Raw genomic sequence first — 9,542 nt, 5'->3', positions numbered from 1 at the left:
TGGATCTAATCCAAATCAATCGAACTGGGCTAGCTCAATTGATGACATCCAGACCCTAACTCTTGTTTGTGTGATCCAGTTAGATTCATTTTCATATGGTAATGAGACATGTCGTGATCTCATCATTGACATCATCGAAACTCTTTTCGATGGACCAGAACTCTTCTGATTCAGATAATTTAGAATGATCGATCATCAATATCATTCTAATTGCTCCCAAAATCCATCAGTGACACCTAGCAGTATATGGTAGTAACCCATAAAAAATGAAGATGAACCTCTCGGTGCAGCTACCTGTGTGATTGAGTTCTTCTATCATGAGTCCCGACTGAATTAGGGTTAAGGTGAACTCGTCAAACCCAACATCAGTCATATGTATCAATCGATCGATCTGAGTTCGATGTGAAACCCCAATAGAAAACTTTTTTCTATTATTTCACTCTGCCATGGCCATGGGCTTAAGGACTCGATCTTTCGATCATCATAGGACTGCTCCTCTCATCTACCGAGGTTGATAGATCCCATCTTGGTGCAATCTGGTTCCTACAATGAATATGCTACAGCCAACATATACCTCAGGGTTTTGAATGACTAGGAGACTGAGTTATAGTGTAGTCAAACTATAACACACTCAAGGTGAACTGTCGATGCACCTCAGGTCAAAGAACTAGACACACAGCTGCAGCATCGAGCTAGTCATCGACGAGAAGGTAGACTTCCTTATGACTGCTCGAGGTGGTCACGCTCAGTACTCTCATTCTCAATGAATACTTGTACTTTCATGCTGGTGTCTCCACACTGTAGACTCAAGACTCATCTATCCTAAGGAAGCAATCGTACACCAACCTTCCAGATCGATCACCATCCTCGTGATGATCCTATGGTCAGGAGCTATTTATGTGTTAGTTATGTAAATTCATGCCTTAAATTTTTAACTCTTGAAAATATGAATTAACATTCCTACTAACTCAAAGAATGTATCACAGACATAATGTACACAATGTGATAGTTGAATAACCCTTTTATTCATTTATAGTCAAAATTATAAATTTGCCCTTACATTTGTACAGGAATGTGTCAGCCAATCTGGCATCTAGAGCACACATCTAACACCAAGGTAGAGATTATTGGGCCTCATGTGGTGCTCTCAAGGCTCAAGAGACCAAGGCTAAGGCCAAGGTCCAAAGTCCATGAGATGCTCATGGGGTTTCTAGGATTAGTTTGGATCCTAGGATGAAAGGTTATTGGTCTTTCGGATCTTGAGGTCCAAAAATTTTGAGCCTTGAGAGGCTAACTTATTTTGGGCTAGATTTGAGTCCTAGATAAATGAGATTTATTCAAATCATGAGTGTACCTGGATTTGGATTAGCACAAATCTCATATCAAGTTAGCCAAGGGAGTTTTGTGGTTGGGTCACATTGACCTTGTATAAATACCTTTGTATTTAGGATTTGTATGAAGGGTTCAATCAATCAAATTATTTTCTCTCAAAATTTTCTCTCTATTCCTTCCTTTCCCCCTCTCTCTCTGGTCTTCTCCATGCCCTAGAACCAAGAAACCTAGGGTTTCTTGGCCGCTAAATCAAAAAGGAAAGAAAGGAACCAGCGCTGCCTTTTTTGCACGCCCCTGTTTTGAGCGCCCCCTCTTGGCCACCCAAGAGAAGTTCTAGATTTTAATATTTTTGATTTTGGAGGCTTCATCAAGCATGCTTTCAAGCTCCAAAAGGTGAATTTCAGATATGGTGTAGAAAGGGTTCAAATCGAAGATAGAAATCCTACCGACAGGATTTATAAGGCTGCTGCAACCAGAAAGGCTGTTCTTCTTCAATGTGTTTCATCCCCTTTCAGAGAATTTTCTTCATTGATCTCCTAGTGGGAGGTACTCCACACACCTGAAAATATGGCACAATAAATTTTTAGTCAAAATCTTTTAAGTTATAGAGATCATTTACTTCTTTTCTTTTGCATATCTTTACAAATTGATCTCCAATTAATTTAGATCTATTAAAATGAATTACTTTATTTGCCTTCCTGATAATACTTATATCTCTTATATTAACTTTTAAGCCTAAAGGAGATAGTTTTAAAGAGAAGTTTTTCAAAGTGAAATAAATATCTCTATACCATCTAAACTTAATTAAATTATTATTCCTAAGACTACTTAATCTATTATTAATACCTAATATGGATTATCTATAATATTCAAAGGATAATCTAAAGAATTGTTACCTTTAGATTTCTTTTGAACAACACCTAAGTTAGTGAAAAAGTTTTTCCACCAATCTTTCAATTGTTTTAACAAGTAATTTATCATGGTCTCTACAATTAAAATTTATGAATAAATATGGGCCTTACAGGCTTTCAAGTGTATTTTTATCAGTTGACAACAATCATTGATGATATGATAATCTGTAAGTCTATCAGAGTTTTAGTCAAGAGTTCTTCTCATGGAATGGATAGTGAATAAGTTGTCCGATATCTCAGTCAACTGTAAATCTACTAAGATCAATCTACTATAATGATTTATTAACCTAGGTACCTGAACTAGTAATTTATAGTTTGAAATTATTTTATCTTCGATATTTTCTAGGATAAATAATTTACTGACTATATTTTCTTTACTATTCTTGTCCTCAAGATTTTCTAAGATTAAAGGATTATTAATTTCTATAGAAATATTAGTTCTTAAGGGACTACTATTCCTATATCCTTAGAGAAATATGAACTTTCATGAATTTCTTTAGATATAGAGATAGATCTATTGGATAAGAGTGACTGATTCAAAGATTTTAAATCAGGTAAAGAATCTGGCTTGATCTTTAAATCGAACAGATTACATGTAGAGGCACACAAATCCAATATAGAAGCATTTTCTTCAAGTGTTTCATCATAAAGAGTTTTATCAGCTTGGTTCCAAATAATTTCATTTAAATCTTCCAGAAACTCCTTTTCTAATTGTGCTTCTGAAGGGTCAAGTGTTGGAGCTTCTTTAGTTAGAATCAAATGCTCATCTTTAGCGATCTCCTCAATGATTTTATTTTCAATCGATACTTTTAATTGACTGATGCCTAATCTTGACTCAACAGATATAGGGTTCAGATTAATTTTAGTATCAAGATCATAAACAGTCTCAATAATTTCATCAAAAAAGTTCTCTTTAATCAATATTTTGTCAGATTCTTCAGATACATCATTTTCAGTTTCAGCATCTAATAGATTGGGCGCAGTGTCTAGCTTTATGAAATAGTTACCAATCTTTTCAATCTCAACCTCTAAGTGATTGGGTATAGTATCAATATTTATTGTAAAGTCACCAATCTTAACTAATGAATTGTCAGAATAATCTCAATCAAATTTAGATTTCTTTTCAGTTTCTAGAAAACTATCAATCTGTATTTCTTTAAGGTTGAGAAAATGATTTATGCAATTCTGTCGTTCCTTATTCTGGTTTAAATACTCAGAGATCTTATCAGAATAAGTTTCTTTATGATCCTCAGTTATTTCTTTCAGTAGATTAGTTCTTATTTTCTTTGGAACAGCCATAGACTTACTAGGTTTTGGGGTAAGTTTTAGATTTTCAATAGAAATTTTAGTAGGCTTTTGACATCTTATTGACTGAATATGAACCTTATCTTTTCTAGATGGAGGTATCACCCAGTTCTGAGAAAGAACCTTAATTCCAAACTCTTGATATTTAGGATTTATATTTTTAGGATAATACTTAACAAACCAGTCAAAGAAAGGAATGTTTCTCTCTTCAGCTCTCATTTGGGCAAACCATACTTCTCTTATAAAATTTTATTTTTTTTATTATAAATTCTATAAAACCATACTTTTCTTTTTTGATTTTTAGTAGCATTAAAATCTACACTAAGTAGTTTCCTATCTATCTAAAAATCAACTATTCTCATGTATTTATCATCTAAATATGAACCAAATATATCTCTAATTATGACTCTAGCTACTCGTTTGACATATATTCTTATATTACCTAAGAAATCAAATGATGTTTTTATTTTAAGATCTATGCTATAATTATCTAAACTATTTTCTAACTCCTCAATTTATTTTTTTCTTATTCATTTTACGATTTTGAAATATTTTTAAAATAAAATTATTTTCAAAGCGATTAGCCATTAGATCAGATTTCAGCATAGGTAAGAGACAGAATAGAATCAGTATTCAGTAGTTCGGTAAGAGATCTAAGGACACCAGCCATAGAGACTACACCAACAGACTATTTGCGACTTACCACCCTAAATACTTTTCTTAACTAAAGCAGGATTTACCACGATCGCTGTCCGGTCTGCTCTCTATATGGCTAAGAAAATCGATAGATCTCCTCTCCGACATGAAAAATTGCACGATTTGGCTTTGATACCAAATTGACCCAGAACAACGTGCGTACGCATGGAAGAAGCAGTGTGTGTGTGTGGGTCGAAGCCATAGATGTATGTTGTAACAACTGTGTGATACATCAATAAAGGCTACGTGCGTACACGTAGAAGCAGCAAATAGATAGGCTATGTGCATACATATAGAAGCAACAAATAGATTGATGAACTATAAGGTATACGATACTGCCTGCAAGCACCGTATAACTAACAGTCTGGAACTCAGGAGTAAAAGCAAAATGATTATAATTAAGGAGTAAATGAGATCAAAACTACAGATAAAATCTATAGATACTACCTAGACAAGTAGTAGGCAGATATATGAAACAAAGGTAAAGGATGAACAAATAGGCATACAAAATGGAGATGAAGGATAGACTTAGATACAATGAACAGACTAATGAAAATCTAAAGACAGACTAACAAATACTAAGACACAAGATGGAAATCTAAATATAAACTAAATACATAAGATATAAATAACATATAAATAACCTAAACTAAGGCATAAACTAATGAAAGGCTAAGGCAAATTGGAAGACTAAGGTAACCTAAGGTGCAAGCTAGGCTAATAAGAGAAACTATAAACTGAAACATAAACTAAAACTAGTAAACAAAAGCTAATTAGAACACAGGCTGAAAGAGCTATAAACTATTCTTCAAAAAATTAAAATGATCAAAACTAAAATTATCCAGCATAAAGTAGATAAACTAAACTGAAAGTTATGAAGAATTAAAACTATAAGTAAACTAATAAAGCTATACTATAGAGTAAATAAACTATACTATAGAGTAAACTACTAATCTTTTGATTAAACTACTGATAAAAGCAAACTGCAAACTATAAATTATAACCAAAAAGATAAATTAACTACAAAATAACTAAGGCTAACAGAAGGAACAAACTGATTGCTAACTAACTGCAGTAAATAAGACTAATAGGATGAACTAGAAGAATTAACTGCAAACTAACTGCTACAGTAAGAATAAATCAAAATGAAAAGAAAAAACTATAAACCAAAATAAAAATGAAAGAAATAAAATTTAAACAAAGACAATTAAATTTAAGTGCAGTAAACAAAGTGAAACAGAACTAAGTAGAGTAGATAGAACTTAAGTAAGTACAAGGATAAGAACAAAGAAACATAAATGTAATAAAGCTGAAATAAAACTACTTAAAGAAACAAAGGTACAATACTTAAACAACGAAACAAAGAAATAAATAAAAGCTTAAAGTAAACAGAGTACTTTATGCTGTTTATTTCGTGATTGTATGATAGATTGTACTATGATTTTAGTACAACCTTATAACATATTACAGGTAGTATTTAGTTTGTTTATCCTGATTGATCCATTATTTACTTCACAATCTCTACCAACCTTAGGGTTGTTTATCCTTAAGAGACTGATCCGTTGTTTACTTCACAGCCTCGATAGCATTCTGATTGCTTACTGTCGTACTATAGTAACATGCTATAGTACGCAATAGTATTGCACAGTATTTCTACTACAGTACTGTATAGTACATATGCTACAGTAATTAGCTACAGTACAGCTACAGTAATGAACAGTAATATAAACAAACTTAAGCGTAAAGAAAGCTTAAAACCTAATTAACAATAGTAAAATGAAAGAAAGATAAGCTTTATTTATAAAAGCACACTTACATAGAGTTTGATGAAATTGAAATACACACCTTACAAGCTTTATGTACACTAATCAAGCTTAAACAAACTTAAATACAAACCACAAGCACTAATATATGCTAATATATGAGTAAGCATATTTATTTACAAAAACTCACATGAGTTAACAGAGCTAAGACAGAGTTTTTGAAACTTCTATGGAAGAAGAGGAGATGGGATGAATTTTTTAATGGAGTGAATAGTGGAGGAAAATTTTTTAATGGAAGATGGAATGATAGTGGGTGGAACAAGAACGTTGTGGATGAGAAATATGGGAAGAAGTTTGGTTTTGGTGGTGTAAAGCAAATGAAGATGAAAATATTTTATTGGTAGGTGGAAGAGAAGAGGGAATAAACAACTGAAAGTGGAAGAAAGGGAGATGCCTTCATTGAAGCGAAAATTTAGTGCAGGGGCAAAATGGTAATTTTAAATTTTTTTCAAAATTACTATTTTACAGTAGAATTATTAATTAATCTCATTAATTAATACTAATTAACCCTACACTAGGATCTAAATATGATACAACAGCATGCATTTAAATTTAAAATTCAAATTTGAATCAGTAAACATTTTACAGTACTATGTTCAGAACACATCACTTTTTGCGGATAGTCGATCATCATAATCTGATCACCATCGGGGGGCTCTGATCATCACGTCGCAGCCACACAAATGTCTGGCCTCTGCGGATCGTCCACACGAAGCTCCCATCTGATCAGCTCCTCATGAATGCTAGTTCGTGATTTCACCCTTTTGATGGCAGATGTTGATCAAACTCCTTCGATCGATGTGTGCCGACTTCTCGAATGCTCTGGATCATCTGCACAATTGCTTGAGAAGCTGATGGATCTCTCCCTAAAATTTGGTGGACTCACGACACTCGTGGCACACCAATCTCACTTCCCGAACCCTAGGTAGAAACCCTAGGGTACACACCAAAAACCTTGCGCCCAGTTTTCTCTCTTTTCTTTCTTTTTCTCTCGGAAGGTTTTGGACCTTCACCTTGCACAGAAGCCTTCCTCACACCCCAAAGTTTCTCTCCTAAAATTTCTACACACGTCCCACCTTTCTCCTCTTTTTAAAACAACATCGAACGTGTCTTATCCGCGTGAGAGGATAAAGACAAGAGGTTACACATTTGAATTCAAATCAAATTTGAATTCAAATGAAAACCAACTTATCCCTATCCTTTTGGGCATGAGAAGAGAAGGGGCGTGGCTCTTTGTGTGTAGAAAATGTTTCATGAGAAACCTTTTCTCGTGTAAATAATGTGGCGCACAAAATGGATAAGGATGAAAGGGCAAGTGATAAGTTATCCATTCAAATTCAAACATGCTTTGAATTTGAATGGCTAACTAATTATTTTATCCATCCATATGGTGCACAAATGAGGGTGTGGGAAAGGGTTTTGTGTGAGAAAAATTTCACGAGAAGTTTCTTCTCGTGAATTCAAATGGGTGCAAGGAAGTTGGGTGTCGTAGGGAATTTAAAACAAGGTGGTTTGATTCAAATTGAGCCAACCTAGTTTAAAATAGGTTAAGAACAATTAGACCAGATTAAACCCAACATAACTAAGCTTAATTAGGCTCAATAAAATCCTAATCAAATCAGAAATTAACTAAACCTAACCCCTGATCAAATCAGGGACTAAACCACCTTAGCGATTAGGTCAACATTTAACCTAATCGGGTCAATCCAAACTGAATCCAATTCAATTTGGACTTGATCCAAAAATAATTACTCAATCAAATTGAGTTACTTAGTGATTAAATCACTAATTAAACCTCTCATAAATATTGAGTCCAAATCCGATGGGCAATCAGGCATCAGAGACCATCGATATGAAACCCTGATCAAAGAGTTCAAATTTCAAATTCAAAATTTGAAATTCAAAATTTTGACCCCGATATCCAAAATGTGTGGAACTCATGATTAGAGAATCCTAATTCTCAATCATAGAGTCCCAGATAGATAAGACTCATAATCAGCCATCAGATCAGAAAGGAACCTCTAATGTGTGTGACCCCGCAGGTTCGAACCTAAACCGGTAGCACAGGAACCAATTCCTGTACTAATCGAAGTGACCATCTAGCAATGGTACCCGATGATCGGATAGGTCGAATAATCGGAATCGCAACATTCAGAACCTACGTGAATATAGTTACCGTATAATTCATCCCTTTTGACCCCTATGTTTAGGATGACTCAGGGTTAAACTGTCAACCCTGATGATATCATCTGAATCGTGCTCAACTCAATTAGTCCTGTAACTCCTCACTAGGACTACCCTGGTCAAGGTTTTGCTAAATTGAAACACGACTGTACACAGCTCCTAAACTGGAGTGGTCAATCCCATCTTGACACACGCACCGACAAGTCAAGTACTTGACTACACCCAGCAACCTTCCATCACTGAATTAGAAATTCAGATAGTCCAGTGCCTAAGTGCAGTGAGTTGCTTGCAAGTCACCATGGTGGTCTCAGGTCGGAGGGACATTTATACCCATATCCCATCGGAGCAAATCTTGACAGCAGAAATAGCTCCGGAGTTGGTCACGTTCAGTGTAGATGTACCATTACATCTCACCTGTATGCCATACCAGTGTCTCCACACTCTTTGGTTATGAGGACAACCAACCCATATGGCACACAACGACCTATGCTTGATAAACGTTGTCGTTCTTGGTAACAACGTATCATTTGGTCGCGAACATGTTTAAGGACTAAGCGACAAATCCTCCTTTGTCGAGTCTAAATAGTCCTAAGGACTTCACCACAACACAGGAGTTCATTAGAAGATGAAATATTTGTGATGAAAAAATACCAAAATAATTTTTATTTATTTATAATTCATGTACTAATACAAAAAGGAGTACAACCGTCAACAGGCTGACGATTGGCTTTGGAACACTATTCCCAACAATCTCCCACTTGGCCTAAAGCCTATCGGTGCAGTATCTAATACCCATCTTCGACTTGTAGTCGTTGAACTCCTTCACCGCAATGGCTTTAGTGAATGGGTTGGCCAGGTTCTCCTTCCCGTCGATCTTCTGAAGGTCGACGTCACCTCGATCCACGATCTCCCAGATGAGATGGTAGCGACGCAGAATATGCTTCGTCCGCTGGTGTGCCTTTGGTTCCTTCGCCTGAGCAATGGCTCCAGAGCTGTCGCAGTAGAGCAGAACTGGACCAACAAGGGAGGGTGCTACTCCGAGCTCGGTGATGAATTTCCTCAGCCACACCGCTTCTTTGGCAGCATCTGATGCAGCAATATACTCCTCCTCGCATACTGAATCAGCCACAGTGTGCTGCTTGGAACTCTTCTAGCAGACAGCCCCACCATTAAGGGTAAAAATAAATCCTGACACACTCTTGCTATCATCGCGATCAGACTGGAAACTAGAGTCTGTAAACCCTATAAGTCTCAAGTCCGATTCACCATATATAAGCCACTGGTCCTTAGT

This window comes from Elaeis guineensis, chromosome 2 (genome assembly GCF_000442705.2).
Source record: "Elaeis guineensis isolate ETL-2024a chromosome 2, EG11, whole genome shotgun sequence".
In the NCBI taxonomy this organism is placed as follows: domain Eukaryota; kingdom Viridiplantae; phylum Streptophyta; class Magnoliopsida; order Arecales; family Arecaceae; genus Elaeis; species Elaeis guineensis.
The sequence above is the reverse complement of the archived record's forward strand: the minus strand, read 5'-3'. Positions refer to the sequence as shown.